This window comes from Rhea americana, unplaced genomic scaffold (assembly GCF_003343005.1).
Source record: "Rhea americana isolate MKP2758 unplaced genomic scaffold, rheAme1 scaffold_0, whole genome shotgun sequence".
Taxonomy (NCBI): Eukaryota; Metazoa; Chordata; class Aves; order Rheiformes; family Rheidae; genus Rhea; species Rhea americana.
This window is the reverse complement of record NW_028185037.1, coordinates 17,798,680-17,823,286: the sequence shown is the minus strand read 5'-3', so window position 1 is coordinate 17,823,286 and position 24,607 is coordinate 17,798,680. Positions and strand designations below refer to the sequence as shown.

Genomic DNA, 24,607 nt, shown 5'->3' with positions numbered 1-24,607 from the left:
AGGTCGGGAAGGAGGCGGCACGCGCGCGAGAGCGAGAGCGGGAAGGGGGGCGGGGATTGGTTGCCATGGTAGTGACGTCAAAGTGTGTCGGGGACGGGGAGCGGAGACACGGAAAAGGTCAAACTAAAGGCGAGGAGGAGACGGGGCCGCAGCGGCGCCGGGCCGGGACGCGGCCGCCGGCCGGGCCGGGGAGACGGGAGAGGGGAAGGGGAGGGGGCGAGGCGGGAGCGGGGCCGCGCCGCTCTCCCCCCTCGCAGGTACGCGCGGCGGCCGCGGCCTCCAGCGGGCCGGTGGGGGCTGGGGGGGGCAGCGCGCGCGGCGCCCCCCACACGGCGGCCGTTGGGAGGCGGGCGGCTCCCCCTCCCCCCCCCCCCCGCGGGCTGCGCACACCGTGTGCGCGCGTGTGTGTGTGCGCGTGTGCGCGGGGTGCAGGGGGAGTTATCGCCCTTCCCCCGGCGTGTGTGTGTGTGTGAAATAATATATGTCCCCTTTCCCGCAGCAGTCTGGGCTGTGATCGTGGAGAGCAAGGCCCTTGGGCGTGATTTCTTCTTCTCTTCTTCTTTTTTTTTTCTTTTTCCTTTTTTTTTCTCTTTCTTTTTAACCCTGGCTGGAGGCCGCGGAGGAGTGCGAGGCACAGCCTGTTTTGTCTTTTCACGCTCGGAGAATGATTTAGAGGGGCAGAACGACTCGTTGCTTGGAAGTACTGACTGGCGCCAAGGCAAGCCCAGGTAAAGTTCTTACTTTGTCACAGACTTGCTCTGTGACCTTGGATCGGTCTTTCTGGATCAGTTCTCTGTTTGCTTGTAAACTAGAGGTTGCAGTACTGTGCAAAAAAAAAACAGCCCATGTGAATAAATTCACTGAAGACTCTGAGATGCTTATCTGCTCTAGTGATGGCAGGTAGATAGTTACGTTATTCCCTTATAATATCTAGATGCTGCTGCCAGGACTCTATTCTGCTTGCAAAATTTTCCTGTAGTGTAGTTGACCTTGGACACCTTTTATAGAAAGGTGTTTTATAACTTGTGATATTCCTTTATGCGCACTGTAGTGTTTAGTTTATGTTTTATGTGAAGTATGCTCTAATAGGCTTTTACAGAGTTGGAATTCCACAGTGAAAATAGTTTGTGTGTTTTTTTTTCTTCCGTTTGCCTATAACAAAGCTGATGTTCTCTTCCACTGCAAAGGAAACCTAGTGAACTTCTGATGCAGCTGTATCTCTGAAAATTGGCATCTCTGACTTGTATGATGTTAGATCCAATGTTTTGAAAGGGAACAGGAAGATAAATATTTTGATATACTTGATTGAATAAATTACTTCTAGAGTTGATATGTAACTTACCTCGATAGCATTTAGTTGTATTTACTAGAGTTGAGTAGTTGCRTTAACTGAATGCTATCTCTGGGTGCTTCTCTATTTGCAAGAAAATACTAACRGTAGTGGCAATAAGTTCATTACACATATAAGGAAAATAAACTTAATTCAGTTAATTACTGGGGAACAGTATTTACTCTCTCTCCTTATGTGATGCTCTTTACAGAAAATCAAATACCCTAAGTATACCATAGATAAAAACTTCTATATTGAACTGTGAAGCACTCACCTATAAGTGGTTTGCATAATGCTCTGGATAGTTGTGAAGGCATTGCTCTAACAGGTGAATGCAACCAAGCAGATAGTTGGAGGTGGTTGTTGCTATGAACATTTACCCAAATGAGCTAAACTTTCCCTCTTTCCAGGTTTGCATTATACTAGCTTGGCTAGTTAATTCCCTTTTTTTTTTTTTTTTTTCCCTGGGTTGGGGAGCAGCTGTGGTGGAAGGATAAAGAAGCACTAGCTTACTGATATCTTGGACATTTCTAAAGTATTTTCAAGTTTGTATGTTCAAGTCAGTATGAAAACTCTGTTACCCGTTTTAAAATTAAACAGAAAACTTGTTATGTGCTGAGAGAAAGGTGATTTAACAACCCTGCTACTTTTTTTTTTTGATTATATAAACAACAAAACTGGAAGAAGTTGTCTGGAAAAATGGCAGTTCATTGTTAATTCATAATATGTAGGTGCCCTGGAAAAAAATCAAATAGTTTCATAGCTACCCTTAGGCATCTTTAATTTATGCAAGCAGGACTTACTGAGTAACTACTAAGTCTCATTGACCTTAGTAGCTCTGTAGAGGTCATATTTTAACACAGATAAGTTGAGCTTGAACTTATATATATATATATTTTTTTTTTCAGTAGGAATTGGGGATAAGTATGTGTGTACATGATTACTTCCTTTTTCCATTCCTTCATAACACTTTCTTTTTTTGTTACTGTTTAGAATTTTGCTTGCAGGTGTTACAATAAATCTAGATGCTTTCTGGATATATTTCTTTATCTCACATCTTAATAGGGAACACTTTTTTTTTTTTTTGAAAAAGATTCTTTTCAAGGTTGCAGTAAAACAGAGCAAATCTTAAGGTTCAATGAACAGCTGTTAGAAAGACCAGGTTTAGGATTAGGGAAATTTAGCATATGGAAAGCTAGTTTTACCCAAATGTATACAAGTGACATCAGCATTTTTCTGAGCCATTTATGCTGTTCACTTCTGTTGGTTCCCAGCAGTGCCTTGTGTCTTATGTAAGCTTGCACTGTACATCCTGTCCCGCTGTTCTCATGCATGAAAATTCATTGGCATTATCTTACTGTAGCTTTTTTTTTTGAGTGCTGAATAGCTACTGGCTGCTTGTTGTCTTGAATTTATACATGCAGATTTCTTACAAACGTTCTGAAGATATCTGTGCCAGAGTATAATGCTGTCTTCCTAGGTGACATCCAAGGAATAACTTGGAGTGAAACACAGCTAGTCCTTCTGCTCTGCTTGGTATTGGGCATTGCAGATAAGGAGATAATGTGAGAGGAGCTACTGGGAAGAAGTCTTGTTCTGTATCATACATTGATGGACCACAACTGTGCTTTTGATAGCTGGTGCTAAAACAGTCATATAAACTAAAGAATTATGGTTTTAATAGATGCTCCAGTAAAATTAGGATAGGAAAATAGAGGCTTTTATATTCTATTTCTTGTGCCCTCTTTGTAACAAGGCCTCAGAAAGGAATTGTGCCTTCAGATAGACTGATGCTGTAACCTCATTCATGAAATTAACATTTGATCATGCATAGCAAAGATACCATCACTTGATGGATGAAATTGAGGCAAACCTTCCATTATAAGCTTTTGAAAACAAACATTCTTTCTGTTTTTCTTGTTTGCTAAATCTAGCTAAAGCTTTCTGGTTTGAAGTCCTGCAGTAATGTAATGTTTATAGTTCAGTTCAAAGTAAATTGGACATCTTGAACAGTATGTAATGGTTCAGTTAAAAAAAAAGATTTTGCTTCTTAAATACTCTTGTATCTTTTGTTAGTGCTTTTGTTAGTGTTAGTGGTGTTACTGAGCCAAATTCCTGCTCACCTCTCTTAGTGAACTCCGTTGTCCTTGTTTGGCTCCATAGCTTCTTTGGAGGAGTTGTGCTGAATAGCTGAAAACTTTCTTTGYGAGTGCTGATGCAACTTTAGAAAATGTATAGCTCTGTAGGGGAACCATATAAAGAAAGGAGGGACTGACTTAGAGAAGCATACTTGGATATCAGGGTAAATATGAAAGGCCTGTGGAAATTCTTAGGAAAAAAAAATCATATAATTTTCCTGTATGTAATCTGTTCCATACTACATGGAACAATTTCTCTTTGTGACAGAGAAACAAGGGGGGTATGTAAGACTGACTATCTGACACTTTGACACTTTAAAGCTAAACAAATTGTTCTACGTGAGCAATTCTTTGGAGTTTAAGGAAACTTACTGGTAAAGCATCTAAGACTTGAATTTTCATTATTAGTAGGGAATTGAAATATTGCTATTGTTTTCAGCATATAAAAATGCACAGGCCTCCCCCCCACACACACTATTTTTGGCGGATATGCAAATATGTTTTTGAACCATATGCAGAAAGATGGATAGTGGTGCAGACCTACGCTTTTTAGCATAGACTTGTAGCAGCTGTAACAGTAAACCTTTTAAAAACTATTTCAGAAACACCTGCATGTAATACACTGAAGATACTATTGCATTATATTTTATTTCTTATAAAAAGAAATATKCACTCATGTGCATATAGAAGTCCACATAGGTGTTGTCATTGTTCAATAGCTTTTATGTTTTGACATAGGCAAATAAAATGTAGTCTAGATGCTTAAGTCTGCTAAAATATTTATGAGAAAGTTGGCTCTTGGAAAAAGTTTCCCACAGGATGCAGTGGGTGTGAGGTCTAAAGGTCATTGGCAGATAAAGTGAAGGCTCTCTTGGGCTTGATTTTTTTACATTAAAAGAAAAAAAAAAAGTAAATAAGCATGGAATCTTAGAATGATACTTCCTAAAATTTCAAATGCTTTAGACACTTACAGTTCTGTTCCCACTGAAGTTTTCTGTTGAAGACTTTAATGTTCTTTTTTTTGAGGGGGAGCAAAAATATCAGTGCAGTTAATATATTCATGTACTCCTAGCACAGAAGTTCCTGGTGTAAATCAAAAAAGCCAGATGGAATTTTAAGCAACTGTCATGTACAACTTAGGAAATGAACATTTCTGATACTAATAAAGAGGCCAGATTGGAAATACATAATTAATCTCAGTGTCCTTTTCAACACGTGACAAGATTTGGCTACAACTGTCATAGCATAATGAAGACAACTGTCAAAGTTCTGTTAATCAGTAAATTGTTTTCCTAAAATAAGATATGCATTCTTAATCTTGTGTAAGAGTAGTATTCACTAATAAATGTAGAAATATAGCAGAAACTAAATGTGAGTGATGGTAGACTTGTTATTGAATCTACTTTTATAAATTATATGTATGTATATTTTTATATATAGGTTTGAAACTGATTGTGTGTGTGTGTATATATAGATATATTTTTATTTTTAATTACATAGCAAACCATTCTCTCCAAGTGGGGTCAATTTGAAATGGCAGCACTAAGGAGCCCCAGGGAGCAATCTTGCAATTAAGTTTATTCACTGTGTATATYAGTGACCTGGAAGAAGTGTGCAGTAAGGTGCTAAAAAAATGCTTATGAGATGGCACAGAGTCTGTGTCAGAGACAGAAAGCAGGAGGAGTGGGCAGATGGCAGTCAGTACAAAACAGGTGAATAATCAGATTGGGAACAAGCTGACTAGACTGAGTGTGCTGCTTGCATGCTGCCTGCATTTTGTTTTAGACAGTATGATAGATTTTTTTTTTTTAAGTGTGAGCTGTAGAACAGAGAGGTAAAAAAAAAAAAAAAAATCTGGTGGCTGGAAACACATATAACAGTGGAAACGTGCCTGCCATTGTCAGAAGGAGCTTCTGGGGTGGAAGTGAACTTCAGGATAGAATTCTAGGTCAAGGTTTTTGCAGCAATCTGGACTGAAGAACCTTTTAAAAACTGTTCAGTTTATAGACTTCATATGCAGGTTTATTCATATTTGCATTTGGCATACATAACGTGGAATAATATTAAAATGCTCTTTAATCTTAATGCCTGGGTAGTACAGTTGTGCACAGTTTCAGAAACATCTTCTGTAACACAGCATTTGTGATATTTTTGCATATATAGTTTGTTTAACTATCTTAAACTTTTGGGTGGCTTTCCAGCCTAACTGTTCATTGCCTAGCTCTGTGCTCTTTTCCAGTTTATGTACTGCATGCACTATTGGAATGGTGAAGGTAAAGAAGAACAAGGGACTACTTGTAGTGATGAATAATTGGTCTCTTAAATCTTAGCATTGTGCTAGGTGTTATACCAAAAAAACCTCCCCATCCTTCCTCTCCAGTTCCTGCTTCAAAAAGGCTGTAATTTCAATTAAGTAACAGTAAAGGCCTACAGCTGGAGGAGAGTGTATTGAGATTCTGTTGATCAGCGTGATGAATGATTTAGTAAACATAGTAGCAATCTCAGACTTTCCTTTTGTATTTCTGTTTCAAAATGTTTTGGTTTTTTAGGGGAGTTCCATAGGTTACAGCAGCAGTGAACGGGTCTAATTGCAGAATGCCCTACTAACCGTAAAGAGGGGTTGCTTTATCTGAGCTGGCGCTTAATGAGGAGAAGCACAACCCACCTGACAGCTTAAAATTTATTTGATAAAGATATTTTTTTTTCTCATGTGCTTGAAGTTAAATGTTAGTAGAATAAGCTTGCTCTTAGTATACTATCTTCTCGAGATACCTCACTCTGAATGATACCAGGAAAGAGTTTTTAACTGCATGAGAAGGTTGAGGGAACTAGGTCTACGTTTCTGCAGAAGCAAAGGTTAGAAAGATAAAGGAGRAAGAATTAAAAATATTCATAAGAAATGCCCTAGTTAAGATTCTTTCATGTCTTAGGGCACATTGAATCCTGTGGGAGTGAGGAAGCTAAAATACCAGAAGACTGTTTAATTCTTGCATTTTGCACTGAATCAACACTGTTAGAACTGAGAATGTATTAGTCGAATCTGTAAGATCTTTTGCATTTCTATGTACAGAATATAGAGGTAAAATAAGCCTGAAACAGATCTTTTGCTGAATGAGAACAATGTAGAGAATTGAACATTCAAGGCTTAATGTTAGTGTAATAAATCAAAATGCCAGATGACCCTCTGAGGACTTTCTTTATCCGTTCACTTCATTGTTCTCTCTGCAGATACAACACAGTTCAGTCAAATGCAGAGTGGTCATTGTTCTGATGTTTAAAGACCGAGCTCTTTTTAATTTTTGTTTTTTTTTTTAAAAAAAAAAACAGCTACTCAATTGATCATTCAGATTTTTTAGTGCACTAGCTAAATATTATGTGCAGAAGTCATAGTGCGAGTCCACAGTTTTGGGAGAGCTGTGAGGAATGTTGTGTACTGTTGATAACCTTACAGAAAAGGCTCAAGTTGGTACTTTCCGGAAACTACTCTTTCCCAAAACTTATGCTCGGCAACCGAAGATACCCTGCTGACCCTTTGCAGCTGGCAGAAAATGCTCCTTAGTGTGTGAGCCTAAGCCTGTACCCTATGTCCCAGGGTGCAGATTGCTCATGGCTGCTGACACAGAAGTGTAGGGTTTTTTTTCTATTTTTATTTTTAAATGTTCACTAAACTGTCCTCTTTTCTCCTATCCTCAGCACCAAGCAAACATAATGGTAAAGCAGAGTTAGTTATTCACTGAGATATGAACTGGAAGCAAAAAGTTAAAAGTGCAATGTCTTGAAAACTCACTTCTGGTTTAAATTTAAGCAAATGATGACCTCTCTAGCTGTTTAACGGCTCTTACCTAGGATTTCTAAGATTCGTCTCAGCTGTTGAACTTGGAGAGTCAGTACTCATTATAACAGTCTGTCAAAGGAACACTAACTTTTTACCTGTGCTGCGTTTGTTTCTGGAAGGATGACTAACTATGTTTTTTTTTTTTTTTTTTTTTTTTTTTTTTTTTTTTTTTTTTTCAGTTAAACTAGGTTAAGACAAGAAAAATTAAAACTAGTTCAGTTTAAATATTAGTGTTTTAGGCAGGTATGGATGTTATCCAGATGAAATCATTGCAGTTTATTTCAAGAATGTTTTTCCTGATAGTGGTTCTRTGAGCCTAACTCTGATCCTCTCCAGGTCAAGGACATCTTCATCAACATATCCCTCCACCATGGGAAAACTAAGCCATCTGCTGACAGGATCAGGCACTCTCAGGTGGATTCAGGTCACTGAAATATTGGGAATATTCTGGCATCAGGAAAGCTAGTTCTTCTTTAATCTTTTGCAGCCTGTCCCTCATCCGTTCCGAATATATCAAGAGTACTTCAAGAAACTATCAAGGAAACTTAAGGTAACTCCTTGAGCTTTTTGAAGACTGGAATACTCTGTCTGTCGGCTTTATAGCAAGAAAAAGAAGCTGCAGCCCTTAGTAGAGCTAGCCATGTTCAAAACTTGAGTCACTTGTGAGAAAAAGACAGGTTCCTTTTAACAAGGAAACTGGTGATAATTTATTTACTTAAAATACATATCCATTTCAACTCTTTTCCCTCTCCYCTGTTTTTTAATTTGTATCTGTATCAGATTTGGCAAGCTATTTTAGAAATTACTTTTTTYATATATATATGACTAATTGTGAAACAAATATGGTTGCTATCCTCAGATACTCTGTGCTTAGGCATGGTTGTCTGATCCTGTATTTCTCATTTAATTCTAACCTGTACCAATGCATTGAGTTCAAAAGCTTAATCAGAATTTGATAATGACTTTTTTTCATTTTGAATGTGGTGACTAATTGACTTGTCTTAATAAACATGTTAAGAGAGCCATGGAGCTACTGGAGAGAGTCCAGGGTAGGGCTACAAAGATGATCAGAGGGCTGGAGCTAGATGATCTCCAGAGGTCCCTTCCAACCTTACTGATTCTATGATTCTGTGTTACTTGGCTCGGGAACTGCGAAGCTGGTTGTTCRGTTAAAAGGCACTTTATGCCAAATATTAACTAGCAGCAGTTAAATCTCAAGAAAAAAAGATGAATATATGTACTTAAACATTCCTTGTTTTTAACAAACTGATTGAAGTTGGAATTTTGTATGTTAACATAAAGTTGCATATTATAAGTTCTTCCTGATACTGTGGCCTGTTGCTGTTTTTTACACACCACTAATTTCAGAGTGGAGGTCCTTATCATTATAGTTAATGATATCTGACTTTAATTCTTGCTTATCTCCATATTAAAAATGAGATCTTTATTTACACAGCTTGAGCTGTTGTTTTGCATGGTCTTACTTCTACATTTCACTTAACAGTATCAGGCATCCAAATAAAAACAGGTCTTTGCTGCAATTTTTGAAGACTGTTAATCATTAATCCATAACAATGTGCGTGTGTTTATATACTTTTTTTAAGTGGAAAGAGGAATGTTTTCACAAGTCAACTACTTTGAAATAAAACTTGTATTCACGTTTATGTTTACTTTATAATATGCTGTTGTTTGAACTCTGTGGCTGTCTGCTTTAGCTGTTCTTTCTCTCCACAGAAGCAAAAAGGTATTTTAGCTGTCTAGTTAATATTTGCACAGATAGGAGTTTCAGAGCATTAGAGACTGAAGCACTGAGTTGTACGGGTTATTGGTAATTCTGTGACATTTTCTGTCTTCTAAACTATTGTTTTAAGTTGGAGACTAATCAGTTTGAAGAATTCTTCTTTTAAGTAGTACTCAAATTATTAAGTTGGATTAAATGTGAGTTTTGCATTTTGCCTGTATCATTTGCTCTTGATATGTTGCTGTGATCATGCATTCAATAACATGATATTCCCAGTTTCTTCAGCAGACATTAATGAACTGACTTTAAGAYGAGCAAAACCCCTCTTTACAATAACAGTGATGGGACAGCAGTAGTTTAACTTCATTCTTCCAACTTTGTTTCCTTTCATTTTTCTGTTCTTTATGTARCCTTTTCCTTACATTTAAGTGGAGACCAAAGCAGTTAATTTCTTGTGAGTCTGTGGAAAGAGAGACAACTTGTTTGTGTGCTTAAGTTTATTTCTTTACATTAACTGGAAGTCCTAAAGTCTGCTCTGTTAACTTTTAATTGACTTTTTAAGAAGACCTCTCTGCTCACTAAGTAGTATGGCGACTGCTCGTTATTTTGGTACCAGTTATGTTTTTTATGTTTCATATTGAAAAGAAGATCACAAACTCCACCTGAAATGACTTTGAAAACTGAATGACTTCTTGGGGAGTGTCTTTGATATTCTTGTTATATCTCCACCAACTTCTGCTTGAGGTGCAATCTTCTTGCAAAAGCAGCTGGGAAGTTGCAGTTAAACACTCGGATGAAGAATAAAAATAGCAGGTATTTATAAAAAGTGCTTTCAGTAACTTGCAGCACTTTACAGTATAAACACAGTGTAGAAGAGGTTGGGGGAAGTAGCTAATTCGCAAGTTGACTCAGCCTCCAAACACTTTGGAAGAGTTAACTTCAGTTACCTATACTAGTTTCTTTGGCATATTGAAAAAAAAATGCTTGAAACAGATGATTAACAGATCCCTTGTAGAAAGCTGAATTGAGTATGGCAGGAACCAAAGTCTTTATTTTTTGTGATCAGATTATTAGTTTTCATAATTAGTTTCCAAAAAGTGTTGAAACGAGGGGGTATGGTGGCACTATTTCCCCTTTTTTTAGTGTTGTGGTTCACTTGTGTTGGGTAGATGCTTACTTTTTAATGAGATTTCTATTTAGTGCTCTAGAAAAGTTCACTTCAAAATCCTTTTAAATCAAACTTTTCATGTAGAAACTCCAAACTTAGTAATATTCTTGTGTGGGACTTTTAGGCTCCACTTCTGAGTTTGATTGGCATCTCAAACTTTTCCACAGACCTTTACCCTTGACCTAACAAAGTAACTAATGTTAGTATATTAACAGTTGGCCAGCTACTAAAAGAGGATTAAGCAACATCCTTGGTGAGTAGGTTTCACAAATATTTTTCAAGAATATTAGTATTCAAAAAGAGATTACATTCCCAAGTTCTTGAAGATTTTTTTTTTTTTTTTTTTGCATCAGGTGCTTTAGACTCTGCTGTATATTCAGAAACATTTCTCTTTTTATTTTTGCTTTTTTCTTGTTTGTCTTTGTATTAAGGTAAAGATGCTTTCCTGACTTGCCTGTCTGCATACCAGCAGGTGGAGCATTGGTAACATAAGACAGATTTCCAGCTTTAASTTAAAGATGTTTGGCAGGAAAATAGTTTCTTTAGTATCTAGAAAAAGCAGTTGTTGTGTAAGTCCTACTCAGTTGATTTCTGTTGAGTTGGAGCCTGCTCACTGTTTTTGGCATAGAGTTCTGTGGAAGCAGTTCCATGTTAGCAAACAACAAAAAGTTTTCAGAGACTTGTAATAGGGGTAGGCTTTCGTACAGTCTGAAAGGCAACTTAGTGTTTCTCTATTGATTCTTTTAAATGTCAGTTTTGTATTGCAAAGCATTCGAAGCACTGAAGCTACAACTAAATAGTTTTAAAATAAGTATTACCTTTAATATAAAGTAACATGATTTTGCCAAACTGATTTAGTCARTGTGGATTCACCAAGGTGAAATTATGCTTAACCAACCTTCTATAATGGAATGACTGGCTGGGTAGATGAGGGGAGAGCAGTGGATGCTGTCTACCTTGACTTCAGCACCGTTTCCCGTAACATCCTCATAGATGAGCTCTCTGGAAGTGTGGGTTAGACGAGTGGTCAGTGAGGTGGATTGAGAACTGGCTGAAAGGCAGAGCTCAGAGGGTTGTCATCAGTGRTGTGGAGTCTAGTTGGAGGCCTGTGGCTAGTGGTGTCCCCTGCGGGTCAATACTGGGTCCAGTCTTGTTCAACTTCTTCATCAGTGACCTGGATGAGGGGGCAGAGTGCCTCCTCAGCAAGTTTGCTGATGATACCAAGGTGGGAGGAGAGGCTGACACACCTGAGGGCCATGCTGCCCTTCAGGGAGACCTGGATGGGCTGGAGAGTTGGGCAGAGAGGAACCTCCTGAGGCTCAACAAGGGCAAGTGCGGAGTCCCGCACTTAGGGAGGAGTAACCCCATGCACCAGGACATGCCAGGGGCTGACCTTCTAGAAAGCAGCTCTGCAGGGAAGGCCCTGGGAGTTTTGATGGACAAGTTGATCATGTGCCCTTGTGGCCAGGAAGGCCAATGATATCCTGGGGTGCATTAGGAAGACTGTTGCCAGTAGGTTGAGGGAGCTGATCCTGCTCCTCTACTCAGTCTTGATGAGGCCACATCTGGAGTACTGTGCCCAATTCTGGGCTTTCTGGTACAAGAGACATGGAGGTACTGGAGAGAGTCCAGTGTAGGGCTACAAAGATGATGAGAGGACTGGAACCTTTTTCCTGTGAGGAAAGGCTGTGAGAGCTGGGCCTGTTTAGCCTGGAGAAGAAAAGACTGAGAGGGGATCTTATCAAGTACCTTAAGGGAAGATATCAAGAGGATGGGGCCAGACTGTTCAGTGGTACCCACAGGAGACAACGGATGCAAACTGAACCACAGGAAGTTACGCCTGAATATGAGGAAAGACTTCTTCACTGTCAGAGTGACAGAGCCCTGGAACAGGTTGCCCAGAAAGGTTGTGGAGTCTCCTTTTCTGGAGATATTCAAAACCTGCCTGAATGTGATCCTGTCTACCATGCTCTAGGTGACCCTGCTTGAGCAGGGAGGTTGGACTAGATGATCTCCAGAGGTCACTTCCAACCTCAACAATTCTATGTGATTTTATGGTTTGTGTGTATTTAGGACCTTCCCTGTATTTTATTTTTTTTTCCACGGTGATAGGTATTTATTATGTCTCCGTAAGTAAGATTATGGCACACTTTTATCACTAGTTCTCCACTCAAAATATTGGTGCAGGAGGTCTTAAGTATCATTATCTATACTGCCATTAAAATGGGCAGTTCTGCCCTATACATTCCCTTCTTATTGTCAATGTTAAGGATTATCCTACTGTCTTGTCAGTTAGATCCAGTAGTTAATTTTCTGCTGTTGCAGAAAACTAATCTTATTTTTTTCCCTCTTTTACAGGAGTAGTTTGTAGCTAGATATGGTGATTAGTCTAACCAACTTGCATCATGAAATTATAAAACTTCTAATACAATGGAAGAAGGAGAGAGAGATAGAGACTGCTGTTCTGCTACTATGCTTTTACTGTGATCAACTCAGACTGTCCTGAAATTGCACAGTAATCTCTTTAGTACGTGTGGTTGTGAGTATTCTTTTAGTACTGTCTTCATATCTTTAGGATGGTCATTGTGCAACAGTTAAGTTACACTAAGTAATGTTCTTATTGCATGGTCATTTTTTTTAAACATATGACCAAGAATTTGTGTGAATGCAAAAATTACACTCATTACTCTGTATTTCACAGACAGCGTAAATTTTAGGTGCTCAGGTTCTGTGACTTAAAGTTCAGCTACTAAAAACTATTTCAGGATTAACTCTGGGATAACTTTGCATTATCATCTCCAGAATGCATATCTCCATAAGCTTGATAGCAACATTCTTTGCTGCTTACCTTAGGAGAAAAAATATATATATATATAGTTTTTTCTTCATATGAAGAGCAGAGGGTGTAAAATGATTAATCTTAAATAGTTTTCACTGTTTGAGAGAGTACCTTGATATAATTTGTAGCAAATACTGTGAAGTTTTGGGAAATCCTACCTAGAGAAGGCTCTCCAAATTGTAAAAGTGACTCTGACCAGATAGCATTTGGAGAGTCAGGCTTCATTTGTGACGGATTTTTGGGTTTTTTTTTTTGTTCTGTTTTTCCTCCCTTAATGTTGTCAGCATGTACGTGAGCCACAGAAAAGACGTGTACGTTTCCAGCTTCTTCAGAAAATCAATGACATAAGTATCACTTCAGGATATTTTCATGTACTATACTTCTCATACTGTTGACCCCCAAAGCTACCAGCTCATTTTCTGTTGGAAAACAAAGAGCATCTTGCAGGAAAATTTCCTTATGTTACTCCTCTGTTTTCCTGAGTTCAATCAGCTTATGTAGTTACGTAAATACCATTCACCTTAAGCCAACTCTTGTATCAGTGCATGGGGTGGGGAAATAAGTGGAAGAGGTTTTGCAGATATCCTGTTTTCAGTAATGCCTTAAACCATATTAATAGTTTCCTGCATAATGAAACTCTGCACTGGCGGATTATTTCATTTTGTATTGCTGATCTAATGAAAGAAAGGAGTTCCTACCCCAAATCTTTGTCTTCCCATTTTCTTTACTTTCGGAGCTCACTGCACATCTCACTGAAATGATTCAACTTGCCCAATAGTTGAAAGGTCATTTAGTGAACTACATCGATGTTTTAATTTGGATCAAGAATGCAGTTCTGACGCAAGTGTTCTGATGGTCTCCAATTCCTGGTCTGCAGTTTGTCTTGCAGAATGTACAAAGTGGGATCCTTTTGGATGAAATAGTTGAAAGATATGTTTCTGACTTAGCTGAATGCATTCAGACTAAGGGCATTTAGACCATGGATAGGACTAGAGCTCACTCTCTGGTCTACATGTAATATTGCATCTTTAGCACCAGTTGTTTTGTGGATTTGCTCCTGTTGCACTGGCCAGTAATGTGGGCATAGACTTTTTTCAGGAGAGTACAGTGTTCGCTCTGGTTCACCCAGAGATGTAACAAACACCAGAATCGGTACAAGGAAAAGAGTGCAAGAATAAGCTATTAGATTGTCTCCTCTGACTGATGCTGAATAGTCATTCAGAGAAACCAGCTCAGCTCATGCCTGAGTGTCTGAGAAGCTTATATGCGTGCATGGAACTGAAGTCCAGCACTGGTAGTCTGGTACTGGCTTGAGATCCAGGAATCTGGCATATCTGTCCTAAACTTTGCTGAGGGACCTAATCTGCAGTCAGTTTCAGAAAATGCTGAATATACATTGACTAAATAAAGCTGAACCTTTCCTAAAATGTAATTGCTTACGATATTTGAAACTGTAATAAAAGCTGTCAGACTCCCTGCTCTGTTAAAAGCTTTCTATTGTTTTGTTTGTCTCAGATCTGGGAGGCTAAGATCAATTTCTGCTGTTGCCAAAACTTGCATTTCTAGAAGAGGAGTTCTTAGCTGCTAGCCTATTGAGTAGACTGAGTACATTTCATCTTTATTTTGAAAATTGGTGACAGCATAAGATAATTCAAAGTTTACTAGACCAAATGCATTCAAAGAATGTGACTGTAATGCCATATGAATGTGGATATCTAGGTAGCCCCTTTGCCATGCTCTTTCTGTATTGCACTGAGTTGTTGCTTAATGTTTGCAGTCCTGAGAGTAAGTATTATTCAGAACCAGTTTTTCTTCTCCTAAAGTCAAACTACTTGTTTGTTGTGAATGATTTAACTCTGGTTATCAACAAAGCTCTACGCTTGTATGGAAACACTTGAACAGTTTGGTAGGTCATACTATATTATATTTAGTTCTGTATGTAGTTTCTATACTTAGTTCTTTTTATGCTTTGAAGAATGATATTTAATGCCAGGAGGAAACAAAATTGAGATTTAATAGGAAAAACAAAGACTTGAAATCTATAGTCTGTCCTTAAATATAGGACTTCCCTGTATATTGTTTGAGAGGATATTATTATTTAATTTATTTTAATTTAAAAAAAATCAAAATTGTCTTGTGGGAGACAATACTGCATTTTTTTCTTTTAAAGTTTAGGGTAGCTTCCTCAACAAGCTAACTGAAAATATTTCATGTTGCTTGGCAGATATCTAATACATATATATAAAATACTGGCATAGAATCTTGAAGTTTTTGTAGAGGAGTATTGAGTGATCCTCAAAAATGAGCTTGGGGTACGTTTGACAGCTTAATTCAATATGCTTAGGTATGCACCTTGTATTTACTCTTTTAATATAGTTGAAAATTGTAGATTTAAATACTTTTGATGTGAAATATTTGCAACTTCAAAACTTTTGGGACTATGTACCGTGACGATTTGAAATGCTTAAAATGTAATCCAGATTGATGGTAACACTTGGCTATTTATAGGAAAGACTGTGCTGATGTCATCGGTAGATAATTCTTTTTCCAGAGATGATTCAGTTCAGCATAGTGTCTGAGGATGACTGTTTAAACAAGGTCATAGTTACTTGAAGCGTATCACAGTAGTTAGGTCATGCAGCTGTAAGAATGCTGGTTGGAAGGGACCTCTGGAGGTCTCTGGTCCAGCCCCTTCTTCAAAGCAGGGCTTTAACTAGCACGTGATGGGCTCAGCTGTAGCTTTGTCTCACCAAGCCTTAAACTCCCAAGGACAGAAAATCTGCAACCTTCCTGCAGAAAAGGGAGCCTGTTCCTGTGCCCCACCACGCTCCTAGGGAAAATGTTCTTCATTGCGTCCAACGTGAACCTTCCAGGCTGCATCTTGGGCTGTTGGTCCTTCTTAGCTCCTCGTTCTGCCAGCCTTAAAAAGACTCTAGTGTCTTTGTTGCTCCCCTCGTGGTAGATGTGGAGAGCTGTGAGGTGGTCGCTAGCCTTCTCTTTGCCAGGCGAAACAGGCCCATCTGCTTTCAGCTCTGCCTGTGGCCACTGTCCTGTAGGCCCACGGTGTGTGGCAGTGTGGTGTTGGACCCTGCCTGGTTCCTCTGCATCCTTCTTGCTGCAGGGATCTCCATGGTGGGCACAGTATTTGCAGAGTGGCCTTGCTGGTGTGGGGTTGAGTTTGTGCGTGTGAGGGGGCTAAGTTCCTGGGACCTGCCGGCTGCTGGGCTCTTGCCATAGTGCTGCGTGTGGTTTGCCTTGCATGCGGTGAGGCGTTGGCTGCTGTTCAGCCTGGCTTCTGCCCGTGCCTCGTCCTGTCCAGCAGTGCTGTCACTCAGCCAGCGATTCCCTGCGTGTACTGACACGTGGGGTTATTCTGCTGTGGGTGCAGAGCTTTGTATTTCTCCGTGCTGAACCCAGTGAGGTGTCTTTTGGCCCTGTGCTCAAGTTTCTCAGCGTCTTTGTTTCCCAGTATGATCTTGCTGCCGTTCACTGTGTTGACCTCYCTSTTCTTCGCTCTTCCCTCCAACGCGTTATCTTTTGGCAGTTTGCTGAGCGTGCACTCCGGGTCTTCATCCTGGGTGCCGATGAGTATGGTTGGACTCCACTGTAGGCCCTGGGGTCCCCCCTTGCCAGCGGGCAGGTGGACGCTAATCCTTTGCTTACGAAGCTGAGAGCCAGTGATGCAGCCAGGTCTGTCTCATCTTCCCTTCTGTTAAACGATGTCCTGTTTCCTTGGTTTCCAGATGAGACTGTGGTGAGAGACTGTCAAAAGCAGTGCTAAAATCTGTGTTACATGCCCCATTCAACCTTCAAAATAGCTTTTATCACATAAGCTTTGTCTGACATTGATAAATCCATGCTAACTGTTCATCTTCTTGTCCATTTATTTAAAATGAAACCGAAGTAGGGTGTTTTGTACTTCTAGATACTGATATTAAGCTTGACATCCCATTTTTGTCTCCTACTCTTTAGGATCTTTCCTGAATGTCACAACACTTAGAATTATTAGTGTAATCTACAATCAACAGTAGTGTAAAATAAAAGGGATGTTTTAGGTAGCTGTTAGAAAGAAAGTCTTAAAAAAACAAAGGTTGTGTTTTCTTATTTTCTTTTTCTTTTTTTTTTTTTTTGAAAACTTTTTCCAGCTAAAAGCTTACTTTTGTCTTTTCTAAAATAAGCTGTGGCTATATAATTGCCATTCCTTCCTGTTTGAACCCAGGAGCTCAATGGTAAATGTTATTTTGTTCCAAGTAGGGTTTTATGACTGAAATTTATCAAGTAGATTGTTAATATGTCAGAAGTATTCTTTTTTAATTTCTTTTTATAGTTGAAATTATTTAAGGAGATGATGGCTTGATTCTAGAGTAAATGTTTAAATGAGAGACTGTGAAAGTAATACTTTTCTAAGTATACATGTCAGATCTTACATAAGATTGGTTTGAGAATATGGAGAAATGTTTTGAAAATCAACTTTATTTGCCAGCATATTATGTATCTTTGCAGCTACTGCAATTAAACTCTGGAAATTCACTTCCCAAAAAGGACTTGTTCAAATCTACATTTTAAGTAGCGTTAACAGTATGTGAATGGCTGAAAAAGTTTTATGTGTTTTTGCTTGTTTATTTGTGAATTGGTTGAGGCTCAAATAGATGCCATGACTTCATGCTGTTCCTGTGCGGGCTTCTTTCTTTGGGGAAGGAGGCTGTGTATGTGTGCTTAAAAGAACTGGCTATTATTGCAAAACAAATTAACATTTTTATGGACTTGCGTGCAAGGACAAAGATGCTTTGTAAAACCAAATGCTACACACTTATCTGATGCTCAGGACTTTGAGTGCTTGCTGGGTTAAGTGTATTTTCTTTGAAGTAATTTGAAAACTGTATTTAGTTTGCTTGAAGCAAGGTTAGGACTGAGACTATGATACGGATGATTTCTTGATCCRATATCCTTCTGGATTTAATTGCAGTGGAGGAGCTGAATTGTACTTTAGCATGTATTTCCCCTGCACTATGTTGCAACACTGCAGTTTGACTGCAGTCTACAATAGCAATCTGGGACTGTGCTTTCTGAACTTGAATGTCAGAATGTGAGAACTTGTCACACTTGTAACTACATTAATTTTCAAGAATTGGAATATGTTTTAAGGACAGTCTTCTGTAAACAGGAGTACTTGTGTTCCTTCTAGATCTCTTGGTGGGATGGGCTGGTCCAAATTGCTGTGTATTTCCTCATCAGCTTCCTCCAGCAGTGTAGTAGAATTGTCTAGACCTAACTGTCAGACTGCTAATATTAACAGACCATCCAAATAGGCCCTCATTTGGGAGGGTAAGCTAAGGGATTTTGTAGTCTAAACATGCCCTGTGCAGTTCTCAACTTTGTACTCAAAATCTGTGCCTGTTGATCATAACACGAGTGGTATTCATCAGTGTTACATGGAACAATTTTTGGCAATTGGTATCACCAGAGAATTATAATAACAAATGTTAATGCAAAATCATTACTTGAAGGAGGTGTATTTTAAAGGTGTCGTCATTTTTGAGTTTGTTGAAACCAACTCTAGATGCCCATTCAAAAAAAAAAAAAAAAAGAAAAGAAAAAAGAAAAATAAACCCACACCTTAACAAATAATATGCTTATATTGCTTTCCTAGTCTTGATCTTTCAGGGGAAGTTTGTCCATTTACACTACTCAAATTTATTTGATTTGGCAGACACAGAGCCCTTAAGCAGTTTAGGAAACTTTTCCTACTGGAAACATTAAGAACTGAAAGACTTGTATGCAGGTTAACTTGGTTAACTTTCTACTAATAGGGCTCTTGAGCCTTTTGCAAAATGCATCCATTAAGTGTATCGTTCATGTTTTTATTTGTTGTCAAGTTTTAGGGTTGTTTTCTACCCTCCTGCTTCTATGTTTTGCACTCTTTTGAAGAGGTGATAAGATGAAACTGTTGCATATTTAGTAGTGTGAACTTTTTTTCTAATTTTCAGACTGAGTATAAGATGCAGATGGTCACCCAAAGATGACTTTAAAAGAAAGAGCTCATTTTCTACATATACGTCTGTTCTGGGCCAGAAATGTTGGCTACCTTCAAAGAGGAAGAGGCGGACTGTGGGTGCAAATTGAGAAATGAAACACTCTTCAGGATGAAATGGAGRTATGTCATGTGGAGAGGTAGCTGTATTATATTTAAAGTGACTTGTTTTAGTGGTTCTTATTTAAGTCTCTCCAAGAATCTACCCCAGCTTAAACAATCTTCCTTCATTGTAGCTCTTCACCAGAAATGAAGCAACATTCCTTTACTGTAAAAGGGACCATGAGAGAGGTGAATAGCTGAAACTATAAACTTAGAAGAATCAGCAGTATTTTTGAGTTATATTTTAAACCCAGTGATGTTATATAATCAAAGTTCCTTGATAAATCCAAAGAAGGGATAGAATCTTTATGTGAAATATGGCCTAACAAGTTCTGATGATTCATGGTTCTTCTAAATTTGTATTCCCAACTGTTCATATTTCTCTTATGGTTGGTGCAGTGTGATGTAGGTATTCTGTTAGAAAATTTTGGGGGGGCAAGGGGGAGTAAAAGCAAAAACTGTAGTGTGTGATGCTATATATAGTGTAGTGCTATAAACTAGGTCTGTCCAAAGCAGCAAAAGTATTCAAACAATACTTTGAAGGCTTGTGCTCTGTGGAGGGAAGGAAACTAGAAAAAAAAAAAACAACAAAAAAAAAAAACAGGTAAGAATGCTAATATACTTCCTTCCTTTTCCTGTGCTTAATTGCAGGTTAACCTGCAACCAGTTGGGGTTTTTGGGGATAAATCATTGTGATAAGTTCTTAGTATGATAAGTGGATATTTTAGTTCATTTTTAAAACAAAGTGGTCTCTAATCAGCAACTTCCATCCCCTGATGTGACTATTTTTGATCACTGAATACTGCAGAACCTCCAGGTTACCTGAAGTGAAGGCTTAATTTGTCTTGAATAACTTCTTGGATATGCTAGACTACTCTACTAGAGAGTCATAATGGTACTCCGTAAATAAATATATGGTTCCTTCAGGCTGAGCTGTGGTCTTCAACCTGAGAAGAGAAGGTGGGAGATGACTGTGTCTGATTGCTGTCTTCAGTTACCTGTTAGGTAGCTGTAGAGAAGATCTAGCCAGCTGACTTTTGGAGATGCACAGCAGAAAGTTGAGAGGGAACAGACAATTTGCTACAAGGGAAATTCCAGTTAGATATAAGGGGAAAGTTCTTCACAGTATGAGTGGTCAGACACTGGATCAGATTGTCCAGAGAAATTGTGAAATCTCCATTCTTGGAGAAGCTCAGAATTTAACTGGACAAGAACCTGAGCAACCTGATTTTTATTACAGATTTAACTCTTATTTTGTTCATGGAGGTTGTATTAGATTGTCTCGAGTTGCCTCCCACCCTTAGTTACTCTTGGACTCTGTTTTGTAATTAGTTGAAAATATTTAGTTTCTCTTAAACAAGCACAGGCTTAGCACTGTTGTTCTACGCTATAATTTTGATCTGCTACTGCTATGACTTTTCATATCTTGCTGTTAAAATCTGTACTCACTCAATTCAGAAATGGGATCTTCAAACTGTACTTTCCTGAAGCATGAACTGACTTACTGCTGCTAATACACAGGAGCTCTTGCTGCATTTCTGCTTATTTGGATCTGTTCATTTCAAGTCAAGCTGTATGAAAACGAAACCAACTTATAAGGTACTCTCGTAATGCTGTTTTTGTTCCTATTTTTTGACTGACTTGTTTTATTTACAGTTCACTGCACTAAAACTTCAGCAGGAAAGTATATTGGAATAGTAGGGAGGTAAGAAGTCAAAATGTAAATGTTACTTTTCTATACTGTAGAAAATTTTTTCAGAGCATGAACTCTGTTGCAGATGTGCAACTTGGTTGTGTTTACAATTTCTGCGTACAGTCCCTGGAGTCTAAAGTGCTGATTTAATCAAAAAATAGTGTCCCTTTCCTCCCTTCACATGCCCCCTTCCAACACTCTGCCTGCTTCTAGCTTTCTGTGTATTCAGTATCTTCCCATTATATACTTGAAATTATGTGAATTGCAGGTGAATGCTCGTGTGTGTGTGTGAATTTGTGGGCTATAGAGAATGAAAAGAAAAATCTTTATTTTTGCTACTCCTTTGTACATTTTTGGGTTGCCTGTAAGAAATGAATGTAATGGAGGAAGGCAATTCCCTGTCTTAGATTCTGCATATGTGTGTCCGTGATTCAGCTTGCTATAGTGTAAGAATTCTCTCTGTTACACTTATAACTTTTTCCCCTCTTTTTTCCCTCTTACCTTTTTAGCTGAAACAGTGTTAATCAAGGAAGGAATGTGTAAGACTATTTTTTTTTTTTTCCTTCCTCATCTGCTTTTAGTCACAGGAGACTAAATTTATAGATTTATTCTAATCTTGTGTGGAGTCTGAGATGCAGGGCAGTTGGGTGGAGGCCCTTTTGAACCAAAATCTGAAATTTTTTTGCTCATACCATCATCCTTGTTTGTTTCCAGTAGTTCATCTTTAGTTCTCCTTTTGTCAGATGAGAATAGTATTTTACAAAAAAAAAAAAAAAACTTAGTTACGTTTGTTTTTCTGAAGTGATTTATATATGGTGCTTGGCTTCTGCCCTCGCTTAATTGTGCTTAAATTCTGTCTCCACTATATTAATAATATCCTATTATTCATATTTTTCCATATGTTCTTAAAATATCAGACTCTTGCTTTTTTTTCTTCTTTACAGTTGGTAACATTTGGTTTCAGTCTGTTTTTCAATTGAGGCTTGAATTCTAAACCAATTTTTCCACCTCTTGTACAAAAATTGGTAATTGTGCTCTATACTAGTGTATGTCTAAGTGATAAGAAACACAGCGGGCTCTTCCCTGAGAATACACAGGAGATGCATTTTTAAAACTGCTGGTATATTCTTACCGCTTCTTCAGCACAGTTAATCGTGCAGTGGTAATCTTTAGTGCTACAGTGAACTCCTTGGCTGGTTACAAGATCAGAGCCTAATCTATACTAAAATATACAGTGAATATGCAATATGATAACATGCTGTGTGATAAGTACCATTGCAGATGATGTGAAGCGGATGGACAGAGCACTGGCACAGGTTGCCCAGAGAGATTGTGGAGTCTCCTTCTCTGGAAGTATTCAAAACCCACCTGGATGCAACCCTGTCTAACATGCTGTAGGTGACCGTGCTTGTCCCAGGGGCTTGGACTAGATGATCTCCAGAGGTCTCTTCCAACCTCAACCATTCTGTGGTCCTGTGACTACCTCCAGAGCTGCAAGCTGGAGTGCTAAAAACAATGGTCATTTGGACATAGTTTGCCCCAGGGCAAATAGATTATTTCTTCTTTGTGATCCCTGCACAAGAACTGTAAGACCAGTTAAAAGTAGCTAAAATTACCTAACTTGGTACTTTAGAAAGCTAGATAAATTTCATTTAAGTATTTATTCTTTWAAAAAAAAAAAGTTTGTTGGAAAGAGTTGTCCTCCCTCTCCCACACATGCGTGTACGCACAAAGAAGATAAAAAGAGAAGGCTTCTGATTAAAATCAGTAATATCAGAGGCATGAGTTTCACTTTAAATATTTGATGGAATAAAGTTACTGCAAGGTAAAAATGGAACAGATCTATTAAAAGCGTAAGTATATTTGGCTTTTTTGACCTAAGCTCGTACTTTGGAAGAGGGAAGAAAATAAGAACAGATCAGCTGATGTAGCCTTAGCATTTCTCTTTAACCTTTGTGTACTGCAGAATTGAATTTTAGAATTCGGTTCTTTAATAGTAAAGAACTGGTAAATGCTAGCTGTTGGTTTCTGTTAAGTCTTTCCTAATACTTTTTTTAATCTATATGCACTTTAAGAATCTTTTTTTATTTCTAGAGTTTAATATTTAATTCTCAGTTCTGTCCAGGTCAATAACCATAGCATAATAATTGGAGCAATAATGAACATCTGTCTTCCTCTGTCTTAGCAACACTACTAGTCACTTGGATTTGGCTTGCATCAAGCATCTATTAAACTGCTTTGATTGACGTGACCTTGACTGCAAAACCCAATGCACAAGCACAGACGCACACAAATAGAATTCTTTTACAGTTAATTGTTTCTGACCTGCTGGTGATGAAATGAAGATTTTTGTGTTAAAATGTGTGGAGAAGAGAATGAAGAACCTTTCTCTAACTGCCCTCTGCCTCCCCACCCTCTTCTGTCTCTTCCTTCCCTTGTCTTGTTGAGCTCTCATTTAAAGTGATAATGCAAGGTACAGTCAGAGCTCAATGTGAGTGTTAAAATTCTGGTTTGTATTTGCAAAATTTGTAGTACACTTCTGTTTTGATCTTCATGACTCTAGTTTGGAAATTATTAAAAAACATAAACCTCAGATATCATAGTGGTGTCTCCTTTTCTAATTTCATTTTTTTTAAAAAACTTCTTAATTCTTCCAGAGTAATGGCAGGTGAAGAACAGTTCTTGTGCAAGTGATCCAACATTGTTTGTTTGGAGTATGACAAATAAGTATATTCCCAGTATCAAAAGGACTTAAACTAGTCCTGCAGATTTGCATTGTTCTGTATGTTGTCTTGAAAGACTTGATAAGCTTTGTTTGTTTGGTTTTGTCTAGTTATGGAGTTAGAGGATTTCACACTTCAAATAATGCTACCTTTGTTGCTGTTCTTAACAAAAACATTAATGGAGTTAAGAGGCCAGCAGTTAGTATTCTTCGGTTTGCGATAATGTTGGAATAATTTCTCATTATTCCTAGTAGGTTGCCAAATGAGCATTGCCAATATGATAACAGTGCCTTTCATGAAAGCTGGAGCATGCCATCTACTTACTCTAAAACAGACATAAACCACATGTTCAGGAGAATAGCTAAAGAAGATATAAGTATTCAGCTTCAATTTTTTTCATTAAGTTTTTATAGAAGTTGTAACCTTCAACCATGTCACTGCACAAAATAACCTGTACTGTATCCACTTTTTTTAAGCACTGTATTTGGATGACTGAAAATTCCAACCCCAAATTAAGGCTTTGATTGCTTTGTAATAGGCTGTGTGAATATTGGTAGTTGACACTTGAGTTTGATAAGTAGAGAGAGATTTCATTGTCATGAATGTTGGCTGTTTAGTGATGATTTATGTGAGAAAACGAAAGGAGCCTGAAGGGAGTTTGCCTTCAGGTAGATGACATTGTAGTAACCTTCATTATTCCTTAAGAAGTAAGTATTAAAGGGGAGCAGTATAATAAATGGTTCATTGCAACTTAATGCTCAGCAGCCTAATTAGTCAAATACCATGTGCCTATCTCTGCATGAAATAAGCCATTTGTTTCCAAWTTAAAATAGGAATTTTCATTTTTGGAACAGCCTGAGGAGGCCTTAGTTGCAAATGACCGCTGGCTTTTTAAGTATTTATTCTCAGAAATCACAAAGGTCAGCATCGTATCCATAGTGACCGCATGCAGCTTCCTTGTTAATCTTAGTATACTCCTGTAACAATTAGTCACTTACTACTGACAA

General features: G+C 38.3%; 1 long non-coding RNA gene across 4 annotated transcripts; it reads left to right on the top strand.

Moving 5' to 3' along the window:
- The first annotated feature begins 91 nt into the window (after nt 1–91).
- LOC146602081 (uncharacterized) lies at nt 92–23,463 on the top strand. 4 transcript variants are annotated; one of them, XR_014897794.1, is made up of 6 exons: nt 490–728; nt 9,690–9,857; nt 12,571–12,739; nt 19,039–19,222; nt 20,643–20,783; nt 23,003–23,463. It is a non-coding gene; the product is annotated as an uncharacterized LOC146602081 (long non-coding RNA). The 4 variants fall into 4 exon arrangements; XR_014897788.1 differs by having other exon boundaries at nt 12,571–12,751; XR_014897783.1 differs by lacking the exons at nt 9,690–9,857; nt 12,571–12,739 and adding an exon at nt 92–117 and having other exon boundaries at nt 503–728.
- Nucleotides 23,464–24,607: the final 1,144 nt, after the last annotated feature.